The following is a 27,211-nucleotide window of genomic DNA, read 5'->3' as shown; positions in this document are numbered from 1 at the left end:
AGATTTTGATATTGTGTTTGTTTGTTTTTTTTTTCATTTGTTTAAATATTTATTTGTGATACCTAATGAGGAATATTTTTTTGGCTTCATTTTTGTCAAGGAGAGAAAAAAAATGTATTAAAGGATCTCATTACAGAACACATTGTACTTGTACACTACAAAATAAAGCAACTGTTACTGGTTGTACTATGATATGTTGAGGGTTGAAATTAAAAGTTTTCAAAAGTGAAATACGAAGTACACTATGAACTAAATTGATTTCATTTAAAGAATTTTTCAGCCCACACTTTTTAATCTATCTATAAATATTTGTCTTACGTGGCATAATAAACTCGGGAATTTCTCTATCTATTGGCAACACTAAAGTTTCCTTTTGTAAGGTTGTCTTATAGTAGGTTGTCTTAAGTAGTGTTGTTGTTGTTGCACGCCCCCATTGGTCAGCAGTGCTAGACCAGGTCCATGACGTTATACACCCTCAAAAAATCCAACACCGTCAATGGATCTTCTGCTAAATTCTGTTTGGTGAGCCCCATGCACGCGAGGATGTGGTGAGACGAAGCCTGTTCTGAAGAACAGTTGGTACAAATTTCAAAGTTCTTGGATCCCTTCGAAAATATCATTGATTTAAGGTGACCACTTCGAAAGCGGGCAAGAATAGTTTGTTCCTGTCTAATAAAACCTTGGACCAGGGAGCCTCCAGGTCGAGAACACTGATACCATGGGTGTTTTGGGGGGACATTCCAAGTGGTCTTGTTCTTGTGTTTTATTTTTGAGAAGATTTCCAAAAAGGTGATGGGTGCCTGCGGCACAGAGGCCTCGCAAGCACCTGCTTTAGTCAAAGTGTCCGCAATCTCGTTTCTTTCAAGATCGACGTGGGAAGGAATCCACTGCAGATGAATCTGATGCGAAATGAAAAGCCGTTTTAGCTTTTTGAGTATTGACACTCCGGCACTATCTCTCACGCTTTGCCAATCGGTCAAGTGCTGTATTGGACCTCTGCTATCAGACAGAACCTATATCTCGTTTCCACGTGGAAGAAACACAAGAGAGTCAAGCGCTTCATCAATGACTATTAGCTCACTGCAAAAAACTGAGCAGTAATCGGGATTTCTCTTCTGAATTTTTAAGTCATGGTCTTGCAATTTGATGTAAATTCCACTGCCAGATCTGTTACATTCGTCTCTACTGCCATCCATGTAAACCTGAGCCGCATCACCCGGAATCCTCTCCAATTCTCTCAAGAGCTAGTTGCCTTAGATAGGCAGGAAGATCTGTTTGTTTGTTCACATGTACTGGTAAGTCAAGATGGAAAAAGACACCGTCAAGACCATCCGATAGGTCGAGACATTGTGCCAGGTGATGTGGTTCTACAGCACCATCGACTAGATTAAAAGATACCATTTGGCTGAAGGGACTTAAGTAGTGTTAAATAGTTAAGTACTTAAAAGCATTTATTAAGATTAATTTGATATTTTTATAAAAATAAAAATATAAATACGAAGTAATTACTTATATTTATTTTTGATCCCTTCTAAAATGGCTGAAGAAACTTTAAGTATGGTGCCATATATTGCCATGCGAATTTTATTTTGATGATGGAGCTTAACTTCTTGGTAAAAATAGGTAAAATAGCATGCATATATATGTATGTACATATAAATTAAAAACACATAGAAAACACGGAAAATATTAAAGATTAATGAAAAGAGAAGAAGAAAAATTATTAAATAAAATATTTAAAAAAAAGTTACAAAAATATTTATAAATTTTAAAAAAAAAAACGGAAGACAAAAGACAAATGAAAAGATCAGCTCAGACGATTATATCCTCAAAAAGGAGTGCTTTCTGATATTGCATCAATATATCCAACTCAAAATAGATCAGTACAATAGTGTAAGGAGTTGTGTAATAAAGAAGAACTATAAGACAGAAATAATTTCAATACTTTTGCTGCCTACTGTGCTGAAATGTCCCGAACTGACACTTGCGTTTGTTTGTGTGATTTAATGGCCGCCAGACTGATTTTCAGCTATTACTAAAATTCATAAAGAACTATATACATAAAGAACTTTGACAAAATCACATTAACTCTTGAAAATAGTTGAAATTGAAATCAAACCGCGGAAAAAAAGGAAGGAAGCAGCTAGACGGTGAAAAAATTTAGTTACTATATTGTTTAAAAAAAATCAAGGATTGGAGGAGAGGTTGAAGAATTAAAATATCTAAATGGCAGTAGTGCTCGGATTGGTTACCAGAAGTTTATTTGCTATACAAAATAGTTTTGAAAGGTGAGTATGCAGTATTTTAAATTTGTTGCCAGAGAATTCAGTTACAATTTAAAAAAAATTTAGATCCTTTAAAATGCAGTAAACTTTTTCTTGTAATGATTTGCTTGTTAATTAATTTATACTATGAGATCAAATATCATTTATTTTCGCAGAATGGGTACATCATTCATTATAACTGTTTTGAAGCATCAAAACCTCAAAGTCGCTGATTATGTTTCGATTTTCTTCTTTTTTTGTCCCATCATTTGTCAATATTAACGCAATAAAAGGGGTACTTCATCATACGCTTATAACGAAGTAGAGAAATTTATATCAAGCTTCTTACAGTTGCGACAAAGAAATTTGTTACCGACACCTGTTAAAATATTTGAGAAAATTCTGAATCAAACGATATAAACATCTTTTTTTTTATTGCCATTATTAAGGTAATAGGGTTTGTCCATAAAAGGCGTCGCACTTATCTAGCATTTCCAAAATATTTTTAAGTGCACACTGAAGTGAAATATCTTTCATAGTATTCTTAACAATGTATGTTTAGAATTCAAATATACAAGTCTCAATATATTATTCTTGTAAGTAATAAAATCTCATCAGATTAGTAAGCAATTTATTTAATAATATAATATATTCGTACACACATTTTCATCATTAAATTACCAGAATCAATCCCATAATTTCGTTTTTATTCATTTACTTTTTCTTTTATGACTTTCATTATGTTATCTTCAATTCAGAAAAAGCTGATTTTTACTTCAACTGAAAAGTCGTAGGTCGTTTTTTCGCTGGTCATCGTAAAAAAGTCGTAAAAGTTGTTACTGTTTCTTGGAATTGACGGAAGTTTTACGATCTGTTAGATTCGTGATCGACATGCCTGATGAAAATTTTCTGTCTCTTTGGACAGTTTGCCGAATGTTTTTACCCATTTAAATGCTCTCACAGGTCTGGTAGTAATATCAATCTGGTTCGAATTCATTCTTGATCATTTTTGCTGCTTGTAATGAACTGATAACATTTTTAAATCTATTATTTTAAGAGTGTAATTATGATATGTTTTATGAGGAAGTTGACCTTTCTGTTTCTTGGGGAGCTATGTCGCGAAATTTGATCACCTGATCTCATCAGGAGTAAAATTTAAAGTTTTGCTCAAAAACGAATTATTGGATATCACACTATTAGGATGATATAATGTGCCAGTTTTTTAACTTACTTCACTGATCTGGTGGAAATTTCAATCTGTTTCAAATTTATTCATGATCATTTTTGCAGCTTGTAATTGATAACTTTTTGATATTTATTTTTGAAAGAATGTAATTATGATTTGTTTTATGAGAAATTTAACCTTTTGGTTTCACGGTTTTCGGAGAGCTATGTCTCGAAATTGGAACGCAAACTTCGCATAAGGAGTTTTGGGCTGAGAAGCGAATGATTGGACCTGCAAACTATAAGGATAACAGAATGTGCCAGTTTTTAGGCTAGTTACTTTTATTATTCCTAAAAAAGGAATTAATTACTTGAAGATAAAGTTTGAAATGAGCTATGGCTAACTCTTTTGTTATCGCCTTATTGTTATGAACAGATTTGTGTTCCAGCTGTTTCGTTAGCAATGGTATTAATTAGAAAGTAAAAAAAAATTGCAATGAACTGATTGATGCTATAGCTTCTTTTGAAATTGCTAAAAAAGCCATTATTTAGTTGGCCATGAAAATTGCTATGAACTAATTGACGCTAAAGTTATTTCTGTTATTATCGCTAGAAAAAATTTTAAATTGGTAATGAAGTGATTCATACTGTAACAAGTTCTTTTGTTATTGCTAGAAGAGACACTAATTAATCAACCATAAAACCTTCAATGAACTTATTTGCACTATAGCCGCCGCTTCTTTGGTTAGTGATAGGAAAAGTAAAGAAAAAAATTGCAATGAACTGATTGTTGTTATAGCTTCTACTTTTGTTATCGCTAAAAATGGTATTAATTGCTTGGGCATAAAAATTGCAATAAACTAACTAATGCTAAAGCTTTCATTATAGCCAGCAAAAGCATCAATTAGAAGACCGTAAATGTTGTGATATGTCACTAGTTACTTCTTTGGTTATAGCTAGAAAAAGCATTAAGTAGTTGAACTCACATTTTAATGAATTGATTAGTGCTAACGTAACTTAAGTTGTTATCGCGAGGGGCAACTATGTAACTTGTTATGGCCTGAGTGAAATGTAAGCTACTTCATTTGTTATGGTAAAAAATTATTTTGCAACCTCAAGAGAAGTCATTTATTAGTTTACCAAAGAATTTGTTTTACTCATTTAAACTTAGAATAAACGAATTGAGGCATTAGTTATTACTTCTTTTATTATCTATAAAAAAGCATTAATTAGTTTATAATATAATTTTTGATGAACTAATTGGCATTTAAAAGTTGTTCAGAGACAAAAGCAGAAGGTAAGCGATTATTGAGCTTTTATTTTTACATTATCTTGGGGTTTATCAGTTTGCTAACTTTTTGTTGCTTTTTTGTTGCTGTGTTTTATTTATTAATTTCTTTTTAAAAAAAAGTTGAAATTGATTAAATTAAAAGTTGAAGTTTTATTTCTTTAGGATAAGAAATGGTAAAATGAAAAAAGGCAATGAAGTAGAAAGTTGATTTAAATGTTTTAAAAAAAACTCTTTCTATGCTGATGCTCCAAATAAAATTTTAAAGAATAAATTAAGAAGTGTATTTTTTCTTTCTTCAAAAAAAAAGTGAATTGTTAGGTTAAAACGAAGTAATGTAACCGTTTTAAATATGATTAAATGATTTCTAAGAAACCACAGAAGCATTAAACCATTGCATAATTATTTTTTTAACGTTCTGCACTTAACAGTTTCTTTTGTTAAATTTAAAAGTTAAAAAGGAAGAAAGAAAGCAAAAGTGTCCCATAAAGTGTACATTGAACCCTCGGACATTACAACTAAATAAGAACCGCCTCTCTGACATGTACTTCAGCATAAATGTATCAGTTTGAGGGTCTGATGGTTGAAGTTAAAAGCAACGTTTTGTTCCTTTCATAATTAACATTCGAATTACATCAAGACCTTTGAAGATGTATTGTTGTCAGCCAAATCATTCATCAATCTTAGTCGAAAAGAATGTCAAAATGATGATATATAGTTATTAGTAGGTATTCTATTTCTTACCAGCTTCTCTGGAGGGAAAGAAAAAATGGTTGCATCGAATTGACAAGAAAAATTATAATTTTTGTTTGTTAACATTTATGGTGTTAACTTGACATCCATTTTTTAAAAGCAGGACATTTTATAGCGACCAACAACATTTATGTGAAGAAAAATCAGTTTTATTTATAATGGACTGAAATAAAATTTTTGTCCCAGTTAAAACTAAAAACCAGGAATGGATGAATAAATATGTGTTACGAATCGCAACATTTTTTGTCCATATACTTCGCAGTTTCAACATTATTAAGCTATTATTTTATAGATATCAATTACATTCATGAGGAAAAAAACTAACTGTTTTATTTACTATAATGAATTTAGTTTTTTTTTTGCCCTGGTTAAAAATGAAAAATAGAGAATGGATTAATATTATGTGTTAAGAGTCGCAACATTTCTTGTCCATATACTTCGCATTTTCAACACTATCAAGCTATTGTCTTATAGATACCAATTATATTTATGAGAAGAAGAATCAGTTTTATTTACTGTAATAAAGTAAAAAAGAAATCTTTTTTCCCCAGTTAAAAATGAAAAACCAAGAATGGATTAAAAATATGTGCTAAGAGTAGCAACATTTCTTGTCCATATACTTTTATGGCTTTACTCCATATGCCTTTTTAACTGGTTCATAAAATATTCTAGTTTTATTTTTTGAATAAATAATTATAAAGATTTGAAAAAGTTACATTAAATAAGTCATGATCGAGGTTCTATAACACGACCGAGCTTGAGCTCGACTACTTTTTAATATAAATAATAAAAATATTTTTTTACATTAATATTTTTTTTAAATATATTTTTAAAATATTTTTCTTGTTCTCCTAATAGAATTACAATCAATGTAAGCCATTTTAATTTTTTATGCATTTCTTAAGCTTAAAATGATTGTTTTTATGAAAATTATCCTTGACATATTCAGTTTCAAATTTATTTCTTGCAAATTCTACCAGTTTTATTAATTTCTTTTAAATATGAATATGCGCTAATTAAGATGAAATAGTTAAAATTTAATACAACAATGGTTTTCTTTTAATAACACATTTAAAATAAGTTAAAAATACATAATATTAACAATAAAAAATTCTTTTATAAGGATTGTATCTGAGAGATTTAGATCCGTATTTATTGTTCAGCATATTTTATGCATTAGTTATTTGAAAAATAGAAATGTATAAAAATATTGTAAAAGTAAAAATAAATGAAAAGCTATTAAATACTTATAAATTAGTTCTTACTTCTTCGGTTTCCTTAACAAGAACAGTTTTGATAAAATCCTATTTCGTAATTTGATGACACCTGTCTTAAAAGTTACGAATTAAATGGAAACGTTCTAAATACTTTTCTAACTGTCAGCAAATGGTGCGAAAAAAAATATCATAACTTACATTTTAAACAATTTTACGAATGAACATCTACTTTTCAAAAATTAATTGAAGCGTAACGAAAAACATTAAGGAGCAACTAAATTTGACAGTTTAAAGCACAAAAAAGGATAAATTAAAAACCAAACGATTTTATAAAACAATTTAGAACACGGCTTAAGTGAAAACGATATGTTTAACTTCCTTATAAACTAGGAATGATGAAATATTACTTAATCATCCAATTATTAGAGCGAAAATTTATGTTTAAAAGGACCAAATTTCTCTGGATTAAAAATCAGTTATGAACTGATGGAATCTGAGCAAATGATTTTTTTTCTATATAAAACCTACTTTACTGATTAATAATCAGCGATAAGTAGATGTCGGTGAAAAACACAAACGCCTCCGAAATAACTTTCGCTTAACCTAGAATATGGTAAAGGAATCGTTTTTTATGCTACATTGAATATAACGTTTCGAATGTTTTTATCCTTAATATTTTAATTATAGAGGTTTGAATGCCTCACGGACAAGATTGAGGCGAAATTCAATTTTTTAAAAAATAGCTCGATATCATCGTTTAACTGCCACCGTATACGCTTTTTGGTGTGTTGCCATTTTTGATTTGGTAAAAATAACTTCGAGCAGGAAAAATATTACGGATCATGAAATATCGTTTTCGGTCATAATTGAGTCAGCTGAATAACAAGAACGACTTATAAGTTCATAAATATTCAGTAACCCAATGCACACCACTTCCATTATTGCGATTAAAGTAAAATTTTAAATGCGATTTACTTTTTACAAATTCTCAAAATTCGTCCGACTTTCTCTATATCTTGTTTTTTTGTAGTTGTTTAGCCATGCATCACTAAATTTGTAAGCTGAAATACATTTTTTTTCGTAGTTTAAAAAATTATTTTTTTGAGTCCACACGAAAGTGAAAACAATTTAAAGACAGTTTATAAGTGTTTTGAGTTTATAGTAACCGTTTTGATGCTGTTAAATTTATGTAAATTGTTTTTGACTGCAGCAAAAAGTTTATTCTGTTGACTGCATTTAACATAATGTTTATTTTTTAAAGTTGTGGAGATTTTAGTCGGAAAAATTATCGTGGTTTTACCCTATATATAAAAAATATCTTTCACTTTCAATTTTTAACAAATATTTATTTTTTTTGTAGATAAGAAATATGCTAAAATTAACTTCTAATCTTTAACATGTAACAAATTATTGTCCTTCTCAAAGAAATATGTTAAAATTAACTTTCAGTTTTTAAACATCCAACAAATGATTGTCATTGTCTGTAATTACTATGTTAAAATATTCTTCAAATTATTGAACTATTAACAAATTGTAACCGCAACAAATTAACATTAGAAGTGTTCTAAAATACTTTAATTAAAAAAATTAGAAAAATGTGACATTTATATAATCGTGCACTCAAAAAATTGTGTTGTTTTCTTAATTTTTAAAATAATTTTTTACGACAATCAGTCCTATTAAGATAGATTTTGAATAGCATAAATATTGTAAAAGTAATTTGTGCGATAGTTTTATGCTTTAAAATAAGAGAAAACTAATTCATTAAAAATTCTCACCATCGTTAAATTTAACGACAACAACAATTTATTTTAAACATATTTCGATAATAAGTTGAAACTTATTCAAATAACATACAAAGCAATTCAAACAGATACAAAGCTTTTTACATTTATGCCCGTGTGAATAAAATTAACTTTTGAAATTTTTTAAAGCTTACGGATGCAAAATAATATTCAATTTTAAGCTAATTTGGATTAAACTTCAATTTCATATATATTATTGCTGTTGCTTCCATTTTTCGCTACTGTTTTTTTAATTTACTTTTTGCAGTTCTCTACTAAATTATAAAAATCATATTTTCATCGAAATACTTATTTCAAAATCACATTTCTCATTTTATTAAAACGTTACGAATGGAGAGAAAAAATCCAAAGTACAATAAAATTACAGCAATTACAGTAAATTCAGTATAGGTTATTAAAGTTTCCTATAAATCAGAGGCGAGTTTAAAAAACGCTTTCTTGTCTGTAAATATGAAAAAAAGTTGTTTTTAGAAAATGTGATTTAAGATTTGGTTATACATATTTTGTTCGTTTGTGCGCCTACAACTTCCAAAATATGCCATATCTTTCTCATTTAAATGTGTTTAAAGTTATAATTTTGGTATTTCGTATTAAGTAGTTTCGTCATGAGTAGTAGTTCGTATAAAGTAGTTTGGTTTTTTATTGCGATTTTCTCCTCGACTTTATTTCCATTCACTAATGTATGCTTAATAATATTGGTCAACTTTTTTGATTTTAATGCATTAATCTCTATTTTGGGTGAATGCTTTCGATTCCAGTTCAATGAAGATATTAACAAGCAAATTCAATAGGTCATCAGGCACAGGAAGATTAATCTACTTTTTACTAAAATACTACAAAAAGATTATGCTTCGATTTTTTTTTTAAATATGAGATAGATTCAATGTTTGAAATATATCGTATGCAAGTCTCAATTTAAAATTCAAATTAATATCCTTCAAGAAAGAGTAAGGATAAATTATATTGATTACCAAAACATATAGGAAAAAATTATCACGCAATTACTGTACTGTATGGTAATGACATCTCAGGTAAAAAAATTAAAGAAAAAAGAAAAGAAATGGCATAATATACGGTATTTAATAAATTCGTTCGGTTATTTTTCCGATCATATAGTAACAGTTTACGGGAATTTCTGGCTTTTAAAATTATAGTTCTTAGTAACACACATTTAAAAAAAATACAAAACTGAAAAGTAAATTTAACTGAATAAATGGTTTTCATGCCATACACTAGGGATGATAACATTTATTAAATTTCATCACGTGTAATAAAACCAGGTTTTTTTTTTGTTAGTTTTAACAAAATAATTACCAGCGCGTTTCGGTAAAAATTACCGAGTTTTTTGGTGTTTTTATAGAGATAGAAACACGGTAAATTTTGCCACATTCTGGTAATCTTGACCATAATTTTTTTCTGTGCAATTGTATTTTTTTTTCTTTTTTTTTGCAACAACTATTCCTTTATTTTTTCCTTTGACTTAAGAAAGAGTTTCTTTAGATTAAAAAAAATATAGTTTTCTGTTCAAACGTACTAAGAACTATTCTGAATTCATTTCGAGATAGACAGTTATAAGGTTAAAGTGTGGCAACAAATATTTGCAGGGGACATTGTATTTCCCGATTAAATATGCAGTTGAGAAAATTCAAATTAATTCACTAGTGTATGAATTTCTTCATATCAAATTATAATATTTAACATATTTTAAGCTACAAATTCATTATTTTTAAGCGAGTACGATTTATGAGAAACACTCAAAACTCCAAATTGAAATTAATGATCAGCTTTGAGTATAATACGTTATTTTATCAGTTAAATCTTTAAATAAGGCTAATTCTAGTGTTGAAAAATGTGTTAAGGTTATTTCGTTTTCACACACTCTAAAGTTGATTTTCTTGAATCCACTCAGACCTTTAATTATCTCACTAAGCCCTTCAATTGTAACATGCATTTCTCGTTCGATATTTTTGACTGTCATTGATTCATTGCATTCGAATTTTACATTTTTGTGTTTATATATGTAGGTATATATAGGTTTACTTATCGGTACGTATCGGCTCTTCTTAAAATGCCGGGATCGTTTAATTGGGTTGTTTTTGTTCACTTTTAAATTAAATTTTAAATAACATTGTATTTTCAATGAAGCCTTATCAAATATGAACTTGTAATGGGATCGTAGTGATTCTTTAAATCAGCGGTTCCCAAAAGGTGTTCCGCGGAGCACTTGGGTTCCGCGGAAGGGTGACAGGGGCTGCGAGAGGCTAACATTATTTAGCTGATGGTATTTGAAACTTTTAATTACATTTATATCCAATTAAGAATCTAATAGTTAATCATTTTTTGGTGATTATTATTACATTATTTAAGTGAAATACCAGTAAAAATACTAACAAAATTAAAACATTTTTTTTTTCGTAACAACAATACATTGAATAAATTATGATGCATTGAAAAATAGCATTCCTATATATTTCTTATTAAACTTTTCAGATGGAAATAATAATAAAAGCAAAATCTACACTAAAAAAATATGTTCTTCATGCAACTATTTTCATTGCTTGTAACAATTCGACTGAAACCATAATTCAGCTTATTTTTTGCTTTTCAATTTACACAACACTCCATACCTGTGAATTCAACTGTGCGATAGTTTAAGACGAGTATTGATAAAGCAATTTAAAAAATTCTTTCCATTATATATTTTTACTTTTACTTTTTACTAATGACTTTTTTTTCGGTTAAAATGTTCACAACAGTTAATGAACTTAAGTGACATCGTAGGAGTTCCGCTAAAGGAAAATCGATTATATGGGGTTCCATTACCGAAAAAAAACTAGTAACCCGCTGCTTTAGTCTTTTTAAAATTAGCTTTCCATTGAAAGCCTAACAAAACATTTTAACTTCTGAAAACATCGCAGCGCCTTACATAGCACTATCCATTCTGGCGAAAAAACAAACTTCCGGGTTCCTTCGAAAGCCACTTTTACTTCCATCAACCAGGTGATTGAAAGAGGGAACGTCCATTGCAAATAACTTTTAATCTAGCCAAATAAGATTAAAAAAATATATACATCTCAAGTAGCCGCGTGAAAACCTCAACTTCCGAATATCCACGCAACTATTCTATTTGCGAGTCAAAGGGTGACGTAATCCTTACTTACGCATGACTGATCCATTTCTTTTCTTATGCAAAAAAAAAAAACCTTTAAACCTGCTAACTCGGGACTTTAAATCAAAGTTTGCTCAAGGACCCACAGCTAATGAGTGAAGCGCTCAGGCAGGCATCGAACCGTGCATGTGGTAGCACGCTGATTCTTCCGAGATGTTAATGGCTTCAAGAATTAATGCAGAAGAAATCGCTGATGGAAATGCTGATTAGAATTTTTTTTTTCTGATTAGAGCTTGATGAAGCTTTGTGATGCTGATTTACTTCTTTTCGCAGTATACATCACAACTTCTGATATGAATAACTTATTATTAAGAATAATTAAACATTTACATTGGAACTAGAGATGAGTTTAATCCTCACTACCGAACCCAATGTCTAAATTGCCTCCAAATCTTCGATTAGCAATACATTTTTGGCACTATTTACGAAATAACTGAAATTTTTTACTGGCACTAAGGAAATTCCTGTTGAAACTTGAACACTCTAGCTAGTAGGGAAGTTATCAAAATTTCGAATGACGGTAAATTTCTATGCAGTGATAAAATAGTGAATTTTGCTTGCAAAAAATGGGAAACAATAGTAAGATGCATTGCTAGCTAACACAGAAATCCAATTTAGTTTGTGAAATTCCAACTAGTTAAATTGGTTTTTGCTATCTTACGGTAATAAAATGTGTTGAGAGCTCAGGAAAGATTGTAAAGGTGAGGAAGCGATTGCAACATATATTTTAATTCAGTACAGAGCTTCAGTTAAAATTTGTTAGTTATCAAACAAGGGTCGAAATTTTGATTGACGTATTTTATTGACTGATATGTTGATTAATTCCGCTTGTAGAGGTCAGAACATGTGCTTCGCCGGTGTTCAATGTTTGAGGGGAACGAAAATGAAACTCACAGTCCCTCTGATCACAGTTCTCTAATTTAAATTCGCATGACAATCCCCCCGCTAACGATGCCCATGGCTCAGAAAATGGTTGAGACTTTTATTTGTCATCAAAAACAGATTTAAGCACTCTGGGAATTGGGAAAATCGACAAAATTTTATTGACCATAATCTTTCTTAGTATTAAAATGGCAATAAATTCTGATTGAAGAAGTCAGGAAATACTTGACACATTTATTTTCATCGAGCGCCGAGATCCGAAGAAAAATAAAATTTCTGTCAAGTCGCAAAGAAGTTGGAATTTCGATTTCGTTATTCTGTTGGTGAAATGTCCGAAGAATGTCCTCATCATACCGTACTGTATGATGAGGACATTTCTGGTTAAAAAATAATGAACAAAATAATTTTGGTAATAAAAACCAAAATATACGGTATTTAAACTATCCATTTCATATTTATTCTCGTTCATATGATAACGGCTTACGTTTCAGTTCTGGTTTTCAAACTTAGTCCCGATCATAAAGACATAGTTCCCAGCAGATCACCAAAGTCGAGCCTCACTGGCTGCAGTCAGTAAGCGGGTGGGTGACCTCTTTGATCAGCCTGCTTAGGGACCGAGTGTGCGCAGTGCCAGCTCTCGTTAAACTGTTCTACCTTAAAGTACTCGACTTTGCGCACAGGTCGTTGGACTACCAAAACTACCTTTTTAATGTTATAGTTCTCATTACCACACATTTAGTACGAAATAGAAACCTAAAAAGTAAATTTAAAAGAAAGAAATAATTTTCATGGCATGCTCTACGGTATCATGATTAAATTACCAAATTTTATTAGATATTATCAAACAATATTTTACCGTTGATTTTACCAAAATCCCTACCAAAACTTTTCGGTATAAATGAGCTTTCTGGTGTTCCCAATAAGAGCCAGAAACAACAAACAAAAAATATGGTAAATTTAACCATATTCTGGAAGTTTTGACTATACTTTTTTTATCAGGGTAACATTATAACAACAGATAATTACATAACTATTAAAGAATAATCAGTGTTTTACATTTCAAAGTAAGTAATCAGGAAGCGACAAGAAGTTTCTCTTTGGAAATGAGCCGTTTAAAAATTTAACTCATACCTTTGTTACAATTTCATGTGACATAAGCGTGGAAGTCACGGTTCGACAAACTCCGTATTTCATCACTTTTCAGTGTCGTTCTTTTACAATTTGCGATAAATTATAATAATTTGGATTAAGCCTAATAGATATTTGGTACGTAGTACATGAATAACAATAATTTAATGCAATATTTGCATTTAATATATTACGAGAAATTAATCATGAATAATCATCAAATTAGTCATCTCTATGAAATTAGTAATGAAAATAATTCAAATTCAAATGCTACGTAAGCACAAAAAATGCATGATTTTATTTTTTTAATTTTTTTTATTTGAAGCTGAATTATTATTAATTATTTTACTTGAATTAATTTCTTAGCTGAAAGGAGTAAGAGCAACTAAACTACTTTTATCCTAAAAAAACCCTTGCAGAATTTAAAAATAATTTAATTTTGAAAAAAAAACAATTACATTTAGAAAAACATTCTAAAATTAAAGACATGCTTACCTAATATTTAAAGGGCTCCAATATAAAAAAAAAATACCAATTTTTTCACACTAAACTGCAAGGTTATGCATACTACCATATCTGTATGTATTTATTTACATTTTCTCAATCAAAAATATATTCGAAATTTTTTTGTATTGAGTTTAATTTATTTATGCCTTTAATGTATTTTATGCATTGGAAATCGCTTTTTGAATTTCGAAAAGCAATTTCCTTTCCGTATTTCCGCTAATCTCCTATTTTCCACTTTTTCGATTTTCCGCTAATCTTTCCAGTAAAAAGCATAATTAAGAGAAAGTTTGAAATTAAAACTTCAACATCTTAAAATGAAAAAAAAAATTTGAATTAAACCAAAACGCAACAATTGGATACACGTTTTTTCTTTTTGTTCTGGAAAGTTTTTAATGAGGCATAGCATAGTTTGTGAGAGAAAGTCATGCATAATTAAGTTAGCATTTTTTTAAAAAAAGCATAATCCTTTAAATAAAACGTACACTTCAGAAATAGTTGGATGATAAAATTGAAACGCCATTTTTATAAAATAAAAAGAGTGGGATTAGAACAACATGTTACTTGAACTGACATTTTTTAAGTTCAGTTTTTTAAATATTTAGTAGCGATTTGAAAGGAATTCGTGTGACATTTTAGAAAGCAAAAAAAAGCTGTCTAATCTACTGAATGGAGCACATTGTGTTGATAAAAGTGGATGGTGAAATCGAAACTTTATTTTCATAAAATAGTAGAAAATGGAATCAAGTCCATTTTTAAAATAAACCCATGTATATTAATAGTTAACGTTTTAAAAAAACAAGGCTTATTATTTTAATAGAATGCTTAACTGGGGGGAAAGTGGGTAGAAAAAATCCAACTCCATTTTTCAAAAAAAAAAAAAAAAAAAAAAAACAGAAATGGAATTGGGATTAAAACAAAACGTATTATTTGAATGCACATTTTTTTCAGAAGAATTAAGTCTATTTTGGAAAGAAATTCATGCATAATAAAATAAAGCGTTTTAAAGAAAGAAACACATAACTAATTTTTTTTAAATGAAGCTCAAAATTTAGAAAAAATAAAAATAAGTAAATAAAATTGAAACAAAATTTTCATAAAAAATAAAAAGGGTTTAAAACAAAACTTGTCATTTTACTGCACATCTTTTTATCCTAAAAGTTTCAAGTCCATTCATTAAAACAATTCATATAAATTTAACGTTAAAAAAAAACATGCATCACGTTAACGGTAAAGTGTTGAAAGCTGATTTCTATAGACTCAATGAACTAACAATCGCGGAAGTATCCGGCAACATTTCTCAATCAGCAACCACTATTATCGGTGTATATATATATAAAAAAAAAACGCTATCAAATTTTGACTTCAAATAATTTATCTTTCGGTCATTCCATTTTATTCATTTTATTTCTGATTGTTCGTTTCAAAATATTACTTTTTTTTTTACCGCTGTTCTTGTAATAAAATGTGAACTATAATAACGATGTGACCGCATAACTACTTGGACGTTTTGATTGTTAAAAAAAGAAGTAAAAGAAAAACGAATTGACTCTTCTTTCCACCGACCATCATTACTTTCTTGTTATTATAAATAGAAAAGAAGAAGAAGAAAAAACTTTAATCATACAATTATTTGTTTGCTTTCAACATTTGTGGAAAAGTTCGAAAGAAAAAAAAATCACGGAACCTGTTTTCAGATTATTTTGTGATGAACATGACTGTTATCGATGTTTTTATTGCGTCCCCCCCCCTTCCCAGTCCAAAAACTGCCTAAACGATTGCTAACAAAGAAATACGAATTCTCGGAAAATTAGTTCCGTATTTATAATCGAAAATTTATTGATAAAACAGCAGTTGTTGAAACTGAGTTTGAATTTAAACAAATAACTATATTAGATTCGTATGAAATTAGTTTTGAAGACTTGAATTGAATAGCAAAGTGTTGAACAATGCCAACTACTATTTTGTATTTTGCGTTAGTACATAAATGGTTTTTAACTTGAACATGCAACCGAACATACTACATTTAATAAACTAAAGAACACTATTAGAAATTTTGAAATGTGTTGAACACCATTATCGTTCAAATTTTCTTTAACTTAAAGTTCATATTTCAAAATCAAATTTCTTTCGTTCAAGTGTTCGGAATTCAATGCAAGTTAAAACATGTTATGGTGAAAATGAATCCTTTTCAAATTCCAACTCACGATACTATGATTTAATTTGAAAGGAAATATGACTCATTTCAAAACGTATTAATTTTGCAGCAAATTTGAACAATGTTATGATTCGAGGTGTAAATATTAAGGTTCTACATTAAACTGAGCCTCAATCTGAATCATGATACTATGGTTCAACTTGGAAAAAAAAATATTCATCTCAAAACTTATGATGAAGCGAATTTGAATAATATCCTGATTCGCGGAGCTGATATTAAGGTTCAAAAATAAACTAGTGTATTAAATTTTAAAAATGTCAGTGATCAAAATTCGGTGAACTTAAAAATTTCAAACTTTAACTTTCTGGGATTAGAAATTTCTTTCATTTAAAAAAAAAATCATTCATTTTTAACAGCAATAATCATTGAAGTTACCTAATAATAATACAATTTTAATACTTTTTACTACAAATAAACACACGTTAAATTTATAATATCAATTTCATTATTTAATTTAAACCTTTATAACGCCGTGGTAAGTATACTTCCCCCATCTTCATTAAGTTTTAATTTTAAGCAATTTCTCCACCTATTATTTGTACAACCATCTTCTGAAAACTTCAAAAAATGTTTGAAATATTAAACAAAAAAACTATACCAAGGAAGGTCTTTGCTTAGATAAATATGTGTAACAGTAAAGGTTTGCGTTGTGCCAAGAAGAGAAACCAATACTAATAGAAGCTAATACTTTCTTGTCCGTTATGCGTTTAAGTATTTTATCATTTCTTATCAAGTTTATATGTAGTTATAAACACAAAATTAATAAATGCGGTTATTTATGAGCTCAACAGTTCGAGAAATCTCACAACCTTCCCAAAAAAATTATCTTATTCAGATTAATTTTAGGTAATAAGCTAAATGAATTTCTCTTCATAAACCAGTCTCTATCTAAAAAATACTTTAACGTAACATTGCTGGGAAAAAATAGCTCTACATAGAGTTAAATCCTTTTAATAATTGCCAAAACAATTAAATATCTGAAGGAAAGATTTTTTTGATTGATAAAACTAAAACCCTGAAGCTGCTTCCGATGGAACAGAAGAAAAAAAGTACCAGGTTGAAAAAAAAGTGTTGTGTAAGTGTTGTGCTCATTCGTGCGTGAATGTGAAATGTAACATGTAAATCATTACAAGTGAAGATGATTCAGGAGTAGAATCTTCAAAAAAACAGAAGCTTCTCCTAAACCCAGCAATCTTCTTCTGTTCGCCCTGCTGTGCAAGAGAAGGGTTCGTCAACCCAACTCTTGATGATGGCTTTTAAAAACCTCCGTCGAATATTTTAATTAATACGTTTAATGGCTGAGGTTGTTGTCGTTAAAAAAATTTATGGTGAATCGCGCTCGTTTTCGTTTTAGAACACACTTGTGAAAAATAAAACTCATAATATTTTTTTAAAATTAAAAACCGTAAGATATTAAATTTTTTTTTCCAAAACTGAATCCTTGTGGCTCAAAATAAAAATTAGCCATTTTTTAAACTTGTTATTTTTCATTCGATTCTGTTTTTATTTCATGAACATATAAGTTGAATTATTAATTGACTCGATTTTTTTCATAAGTAAGTAAAAAATAATCTACCCATAAAATTATAAGAAAGTACTTATATTGGCGGAATTACCAGCAAACTTTCAAGGCAAATTTCTCAAAAAAGCTTTGTCTAGTAGCAAAAATTAACCCTCTTCGCTCAGATAAAGGGACATTTTTTTAAAACTTCTCTACCGCTATATTTTTCGATTGAATCTTTATTTCCATGAATAAACGAATTGAATAATTAGTTGATACGAACAAAAACTATCTAACCATAAAATTATTAAGAAAAGGACTTGCTTTTGCTTAAATTGCCAGTAAACTCACAAGTTCAATTTCTCATTAGAGCATTGTCTAGTAGCAAAGGAACATGGAAACTCGAAGCAAAAGGTAATTAACAGAAAAGCAGCTATATCTACTTATGGCCTGTTTAGCAAAAATATTTTTTTAAACCCAACTCTGATTATAGCTCTTAATCCATAGCTTTAACTCCATCGAGTATTTTCATTAATGTGTTTAATTGTTAAGGTTATCATCGTTAAAAAATTTTATGGTGTTGAGAATGCACTCATGATAGCTATAGTGAGATATAATACTCATAATATTTCTTTAATTTAAAATAAAAAGATTGTTCTTTCGTAACCTATAATTAACTCTCGAGTTACAAATAAGAGAAAAGTTTATTTCTTAATTATTAATTTCCATTCAAATGCCTTTTCATTCGATTTAATTTTCACGTGATCAATTTCACAATAGTTTGATAGTTTCGACCCTATTTATTCTTCGCTACATGAATAAATAAATTCGGTTATTCGTTGACATGTCTCCCCCCCCCTCTTTCATAAGTAAAAGGAATTATCCATACTCAAAAATTATAAAATAGAAAAGAACTTACTTTTGGTTAATTTGGAGTACTAAATATGATTTATTTCGAGACAAGTATGATAACTATAATGAAAAAGGTAGTTATCTGAAAAGCAACTCTATCTTTTTCTTGCCTACTGTGTAGAAAGGATCAGCAACTTGACTATGCTGATGAATTTTAAAGACTGCTTCGAATATTTTACATTATAATGCATTTAATGGCCGTTGTTAAAATTTTAAGGATCTTTTTTTTCGAGAATACATTCACGATAGCACTCCCAAAAATGAAAACCAATAAATGAGATTTTATAAAAAAAAAATTGAAGTTAGGCCTTTCCCAACTAAATCTCTTTTCTACCTAAATAAATATCTTACAGTTTAAACGATATTTTAAACTGAAATAATTGCAAATTCAGCGTGCAACACTGTTAGAAATGTGAACAATAATGCGTGTTTCAAATTTGCTGCTATCTGAATATGCCGCTAAGCTCAACCCTATTAACGTATATTTTAAATCTGATGACATGACATAATGGTTCAACATGAACAGAAACGTATTTCATTTTAACCTCTAATTAGAATCCCGGTGGCTCAGGGGATAAACACTCGCCTTCCATTGAGAGGACCCAGGTTCGAATTCCAGCGATGGCAGGTTGTTATAAATTCTGATCCTGGCTCGCACCAACCAAAGTGCTAACATAAAACATCCTTAGTGGTAGGCAGATCCCTTTATCGTCATGCTAACCTTGGGAGGTTTTCGTGGCTTTCTTCTCCACTTAACAAATGCTAGTTAATTCCATTAGTTTGCTCCAATGCTTGATCTAACAGTTCCTTTGTCTTCTGGATTGAGTTCGAAATTACAAGGCTACGAAGTTGAACATCGTAAACTCAGATTCGGGTCGGCTGTTCAACGCCGCTTATTAAAATGAAATAGCCCCCCCTTATTAGGTTCGTGGCAGATGTTCACCCTATTATGGCTCAAGGTGCGATGTTACGGTTCAACGTTTAACTGATTTTTCTAAGAGTGTACGCGTAATTTTAAATGACAAAATCCAAAATTTGTAGTAAAATGTTTTTGAAAGTCACCTTTAATGTATTTTTTTTTATAAAATGATAAGCTTTAATGAGAAAAAAAAATAAGTAATGCTCATCCTTAAAAACACAGAATGAGTTGTACAAATGACTATTTTATTTAAGCTAGCATTTATTCGTATTATTATTGAAAATAATAAACTGAGGGGAAAAAAATTCTAAATAAATACAACTCCTCGTTAGAAACAGAGAATTAGCCAAATAAGAAAGATTTGAGAAAACGATCGTTAGAATCGAACTTATTACTCTGTTATAAAAACAATTTGTTTCTTACAAAAATATATTTATAATTTCATACTCTTCTTTTTAAAACTTCGAAAAAGATGAGGTATAAAAAATCTTTCCTTTTCCTTTCATTCTTCTTCTTTTGATAATAAAAATGTACTGTGATTATAATAATTTGAATGATTTACACAATGTCTTATAAATATGAATACGAACCTTAACGTTAAACTAGCATAATAAAATGAAAACAATTTCATCATTTTGGCTAATTATTTTGCATATTACCCAACAAGAATATATTTATTTTATATAATAATTCATTAAAACATTTCATTTTAAAACATCTCATTACAATACTAGGCCTCCTTATTGGAATTTTAACCAACTCTAATAAAATCGCTTGTCATCCTTTATGTATGTGGATGTCTTGAAAATGACCGACGTGGTCAAGAGATTGACACTTGCTTCAAACTTTCTTTTTTACGAAGCGAATAAGTATTTTATAATTAGAAAGAATGTGTTTCTCCCTCAGTATCTTCAGATTAATCGTTTCAATGCTTCAAATTTTGTTTTTTCGAAATTGCAAATTATTTTAGCATATGTAGTCAAAGCATACTCCTGAAAACATTCATACAATCTATTACTATGCACAGCACAAACCAGGTAATAATAAATAAATCTCTAATATACAAATTTTGTACGAAAAGTACAAATAAATCAGGTGCAGTGGGGAAGTTGTTTATCTTAGAAGCATTGGCTTTCATTTTAGAGCTGTTTTTCGGAAAGTCTATAAAATAACACTTTTTGTGGTTAGTGAGCTCTTGGCTACTATTGTGAGTTTCATTTTATTTTATAATGGTGTTACGACAATCAATGTTCAACTTCATAGCTACGTAATTTTGAACCCAACTCAAAAGACAAGGGAGCGCCTGTATTTAGCATTGGAACAAACTTGCCTTCATGAACAAGAAAACTCTTTTCATGAAACTAATCTATATTTGTATTACATGGAGAGGAAAACCTTCCATGGTTATCCCGACTGTTAGCGAAGAGAAGTCTGACCCATAGTACGTCTACCGCTTAGAACATTTTTACGTCAACATTGTTGTCAAAGCGAACCGGGAGCGAAATTCGTATTGATCAGCTGATTGTGAGACAATTGTGAGTTTGACAGCTTTTCATGCGGTGAGTTTATCCTGAACAAGCTCTTTTAATGTTAATTACGAAAACAAACTCAAAACGCCATTATGAAGAAAAACTGCAGTTTTGTAACACTAAAAAGTGATAGTGCTCCTATTTTTTTCAATATTCGAAAAGTTGCTCCAACTCTGCAAAATTTTGACGTATAACATTTGTGCAAAAAGGAAGATTATTCTTTAAATTTCTACGATTTTTATCTAGCTAGAAAAAAATCTCGCCAAATTAGCGATAATTTTTTCTTTAAAAAAGAGCATTTTTTAAATATTTAAACTATTTATGTACTTAAACATAAAGTTTCTGTAAAGTTTTAAGTTTTCGTTCCTAGGGGGGTTCAGAGCACAACATCAGAATTAAAATTGCACAATAACCCATGCCCCTAAATACAATCATACGCGGCTAGAGGCGCATGCCTATTATGACCAGTTCAGAAACACATGAACAAACAATACTACAGCTTCCTTTCGACATTACATTAGTTTTCGACGAAAAATATACTAAAAATGTCATTAAAAAGACTGTAGCTTGGGATGTTAGATATTTATTCATTATTTTTTTAATGCGATGGATGCTCAAATATTCATATAAAATTGTTTCTTTTTTTCTGGGGCCATTTTGAATCGTCGAAAAGGATATAATGAAATAGTGTTTTCATTGGTCACTCTGATATTCTAGAGTAGCGAGCTTCTGCAACGTCTAAGCAGGGGCAGAGCAAGGGGGCAGCTGAGGCGATCTGCACCAGGCGGCACGTCTTACAGGCGGAAAAATCTCTGATATCAACAGCTTCCATAATTTCCCCCTTTATTTTTTTTTATAATTAACTTGAATGGAAAAAAAATAATTGGAGATTTTAATCGCTCTGTGAATTCCATAATTTCTGTTCAAATTGATATATTCGTTTTTAAAAATTATGCTTTAAATAATAAAAATGTAACTGCATTTTAATATTTAGTGATGGATTATAATTTTTTTTTAGGTTTTATTTTAATATATTCTAAACAAAAATTCTGTCTATAATATTTTATTGGTAAAAAACGAAAAATAAAAATTAGAATTCGAATGAAAAATAAAAATGCTACTATCGTGTAAAAAATGCTAGAATAAATAATAATACTCCATACACACGTTCATACTTGAAATTAAGAGAAATACTAAATTATTTATGCACTGCTGGAAATACTGAGGAATGTTGAACCTTAATTTCGTTTAAATTTTCTGTAACCATAACACGGTACTAAACTGAATCGTATTATTACACTTCTTAAGTTTTGATGACACGATGCTATAGCTCAACATGAGCGGCAAAATGTTTCCATTTAACACATTCAAGAAAATTTTCAGTATAGTATGATTCGGACATATTTATTGTCTGGGTGTTATGTTTCCGATGTACTATTTGTTATTCGGAATGGTATGGTTTCGATGCATTCAGAACCATGATAGGGTTGCAGCAAATTTGCAACATGTTATGGTTAAATTTTTCTGAAAGTGTATTGTAAAATCATAATTATCAAATTAAAAGTGGTGATTTATAATCTTTATTTTTTTTGACATAGTGATTAAATGAGTTTTGAAAATGAATTTATTACTTTGAAAATTCATACCGTATGATTAAAAATTTCTAAGAGATAGAGGCATAGAATTCAAAATAACACCCATCATAAAAACAATCCTAAATGTATTACAAAACAAATAAAATCTAGCCTTGCGATGACTTGACGCAATATTTAGTGATTAAATAATTTTAATTGTTTTGAGTGCAAAATTAAATTTTTCGAATTGGTGACATAACTTTAATTTGTTTGGAGCAAAATTTTAATTTATTCCATCCTTAGCACTAAATTAATGTGTATTTATAGTGTAGAATAATAACCAGAAATGCTATTAAAACATAATAAGCGTATCAAATAAAGAAAGTTGACCTAAATTATAGGATATATTAATTTAAGGTCCCCCATAAATCCTTAATATTTATACGTAATATCATTTTTCGAACACAAAAAAATAACAGGAGTAATAATATTCAAAAATATACATGCTTTCTTTGTTGTTGCATTTCTGTTTATGAATCATATATTCATTTCTGATGCATATGAATATTCAAGAACAATACCTAAACATAATCAATATCAAGAATATTTAAACTCTGTTGTCTTTATTTCTTTCATAAAAACATTCCTGAGTATGAAGAAGAATTCCATAATCAGGAATGGAGCTGAATAGAAGAGCCAAAAATCCCTGTTGAGTAAGTTTGCTCCTTAAGCTAGTACGCTCCAAACCTGGTACGCTATGATAATATGTACTATGAATGAAATAATCTTTTAATACAATTTTTCGAACTATTGTAAATTTAGTTAATTTCATCGATACTAAATAATAGGTAAACTTTCGCATTTTTTCTATATTTTCATAGCACTGTTGTTTTATTCACACTTTCAAGCTAATTTTCTTAATCCTATAGTAACTTTTATTGCATGATAGTGTGCTTTATTAAATTTACTCTTTTAAATTTATAAATGTTTAACATTTACTGTTGAAATTTATAGTGATATTCCTCATTTTTCATGGAAGTACGATAACGATTAAGAGATCAAGGGATTTTATTTAAGAACTTTTATATGATTAGTTAAGCAAGAAAAATAATAAATAATTCCTCGAGGTATAAGAGGAATTTCTCGTTTTATTAAGGAATCTAGTTATTTTTATTAAAAATTGAGTATAAAATGAATGTTTGTTTTCTAATTCAACAAATGAAAGTTACAATGATTTAATAAACTATCAGTTTCGGAATTACTTGTAATGGATTATAGCAATTTATATTAAGATTGTTAAATCTTACCTTATATGACAATGCTGCTTATCAAAATATAAACCAATGTGCAGTAATCCTATTGAATTTCTAAAACTCTTCTTACAAACACGTTTTGTTATTCTTGAAAAATCCACCTCTCCATCTAGAAAGAGAGAAAGATGCAAACTCTCCGACGAAAGTCAGAATGAAGTTGGAGAGCATTATCTTTTTCTACCTCAATCAAATCTCTGATCTTTCCTCCAAGAATGCGATGAACAGCGCCCTCTAGAAACAAAAACTAATACTCTTCTAACTTAAAAAACGTTTCGCTTCTCTGTTAAGTGACAAATTAAAAAGAAAATATTTCGATATTTCGCTCCTTTATAAAAATTTAATTTATTTACTTCAGATTATGACGTTTAAGATTTTCAATTTTTATTTTAAATATTATTTAAATTTGCAACTTTAGGCATAAAAAATTTTCGATCAACATCGCCATTAATATCATCATTGTTATAATAATCACAACAGAACTTTATAAATTTTAAAGCTCTATGAAATATACAATAACTTTTTCTTCTTGTCAGTATTCAATATTTTTTTTTCCTTTTTTTTTGAAGTACAAGAAATCGGTTAAGCTAAAAAAAAACATGCGCTGTTAAGAAAGTGGTTTTAGGGTAAGAATTACACTAATTATTAATACTAATTGTTTAAGAACTAGTGCTAACTAAGTGGTAGAAACCACTAATTGATAGTATTTTATAATTAATAATACTTTCAAAGGAACTGAATCAGATTTTACTGGTTTAGTTTTTGGAACTAATAACTTTACTGGTATTATTTTTTTTAATTTATGCTATTGTTAATATTACGTAATTGTTAACAATTGTTGTTGAACACTTAACACTAATGAAAATGAAAACACTTTTCAGTTTTATTATACTGATATCATAAAGAATGCGAAACCTATGCTATTATTTTATGCGTTAAATTATACGCTCGCGCGCGCGTACACACACACACACACACATACATATATATATATATTATATGCATGCATGTGTGAAAAATTCAAGCTTTTTTTCTAATTGAAGTCAATTAAAAAGCACAGAAAGAAAGAAAAAAAAGAAAATAATATTAGTTTACTGATTGTTTAATACACTATTTCAATGAAAAACCAGAATTTTTTTTTTCTCTTTAAATTTCATAAGTCATTCAATCAAGTGTAAAATTGTTATGGTCTACTTAATTTTCTGTAATAGTGTAAAATTATTTTAACAGAATGAAAGTTACTTCTCTTAAAAGACTTTTATTTTGTTTAAAAAACTTAATGTTTTAAAGTAATTGATTCATACTCTGCTTAATGTTTGTTATATGTGAAATTATCACTTTTTTATAAATATTTTATTTATTTACTACCAATATTTTATTTATTTTATAAATTTGTAAATCATAAAATATTCAAACTAAACTTTCCATCTATAAATAATAATCGATTTTCTGGTTATCACGTTCTGATTAGATGGATTCATTTGAGGACTAGACCCGTAATAATAGACCAATTTGTGGACCTAAAATTAAATCCGCTGATGAACTGTTACAGACGAAGTTACATATTGAGACACAAAAACGTCTAAAAAACATCTATTTGGATATTTTGCCTTCTCAAAATATAGTGTGGGGAGATGGAGAATTGAAAGCGGTCGAAAGTTTGGAACTTCTAATATCAATTTAACTTAGTTCATTTTTTAATGTGTCTGAAACTAAATAAGAATACTATTTGTAAGTTTTTGCATACAATTGCAAGACTCATTTATCCAAAGATAATTTCATTCAAAATATAGTTTTTTTAAGATTGTTTATTGTTTTTTATTACTAAATTTAATAATGAACAAAAAAGTTTTCGGAGGAAAAGTGCTAATTTTTTCACTTCATTTTAAACTATGTAATGTTTAATGACAAATTGCTAAGTTTGAGTAAAATCTATTGAATAAATTCTGAAAGTTGTAATGGCGAGAAAAATTGCAATTTCAAATTTTCATTTCTCAAGAACTATTCGACATTCTAATTTCAGATGACTTTATTTTAAATAAAATGGTTTAAACTAATTTACACAGAAAAGTTAGATATATTATTATCATTCCTTAAACGATTTCATTATCCTCGCAGTAAAACTTATTACAATTACTATTTTGAAACTATAGAAAGGATGAATGTTCGGCGGGTTTTTTTTTTTCTTTACAAAATATGATCGTTTGTATTTAAATATGATATGTATTGCTAATAATATAATTTCACCCGAATTATAATCAATCGGAATTATTAACTGTAACTAATTAAAAAAATTCTTAGATAAAAATATTTATTAAACATATTAATTTCTCGAAAGTGAAACATTATCCATTCATATAAAGCAATAAGCTGTTTTGAGTTCGATGATAATTTGAATGCTGATTTGAAATGCCGATTGCTTTTGAGTCTAAAACACGCAGATGTGCTTTTGCATTCCTTTTTTTTCTCTCAAAGTGATGATTAGAGATGACTTCGGATTTATGTATTTTTATTGTAAATAATATTGTGTTTTGCTTCCTAGACCAAATTGTTCGAACAATTGTAAATCCAATTATGAAATTATTAACGTCTATGTATTTAAAATATAAAGAAAATAGATACCTCGTGTTTTAATAAAAGAAACTGAACAGTAACAGATCAAGCATAAATAAAATAGTAAAAATATTTTTACTTCATACGTCGTTCTCCACTTTGTTATTTAAGTTTATATTTTAAAATCTGTCATTTAATAGATAATTGAAATGGGTTTTTTTTATTTATATTTTATTTTAGTCAGCCAGTTTTGAAAATAAAATCGAAATCTGTTTAACTGAGTTTTGATGTTATTTTGAAAATTAAAATCATCTTCTTCATTTTCTAAAAAAAAAAAAAAAATTAAAGGCTCGGAAAGTAGCGGAGCCGATTGTTCGAATCCGAGCCATGGCTACACGTATACTGACATACTAACGAAAGAACTTCTCTCTCTAGTTGTCTAAAGCACTGTCGATGACTATGCTTCCGAGCTTTAAATATTTCAAGGATGAAGGATACACATTTAGGAGATGATTTGATTC

The 27,211-nt window shown here is 29.0% G+C and overlaps 1 protein-coding gene across 2 annotated transcripts in view; it reads right to left on the bottom strand.

Annotated features, from left to right (window-relative positions):
• The window catches only part of LOC107449775 (uncharacterized), a 112,713-nt gene extending 88,404 nt beyond the window's left edge, over positions 1 to 24,309 (bottom strand). Inside the window, exon 1 of one of the 2 annotated variants that reach the window (XM_016065424.4) lies at positions 24,135 to 24,309. The gene's annotated coding sequence lies outside the window, so the exon portion shown is untranslated. The remainder of the gene's footprint in view (positions 1 to 24,134) is intronic. The other variant, XM_016065433.5, reaches the window with a different exon arrangement.
• Between the last annotated feature and the right edge of the window lie 2,902 nt (positions 24,310 to 27,211).

Source organism: Parasteatoda tepidariorum, chromosome 3, assembly GCF_982258835.1.
Source record: "Parasteatoda tepidariorum strain Cologne lab strain chromosome 3, Ptep-v5.0, whole genome shotgun sequence".
NCBI classification, from domain to species: domain Eukaryota; kingdom Metazoa; phylum Arthropoda; class Arachnida; order Araneae; family Theridiidae; genus Parasteatoda; species Parasteatoda tepidariorum.
This window is presented reverse-complemented; position numbering and strand designations above follow the sequence as displayed.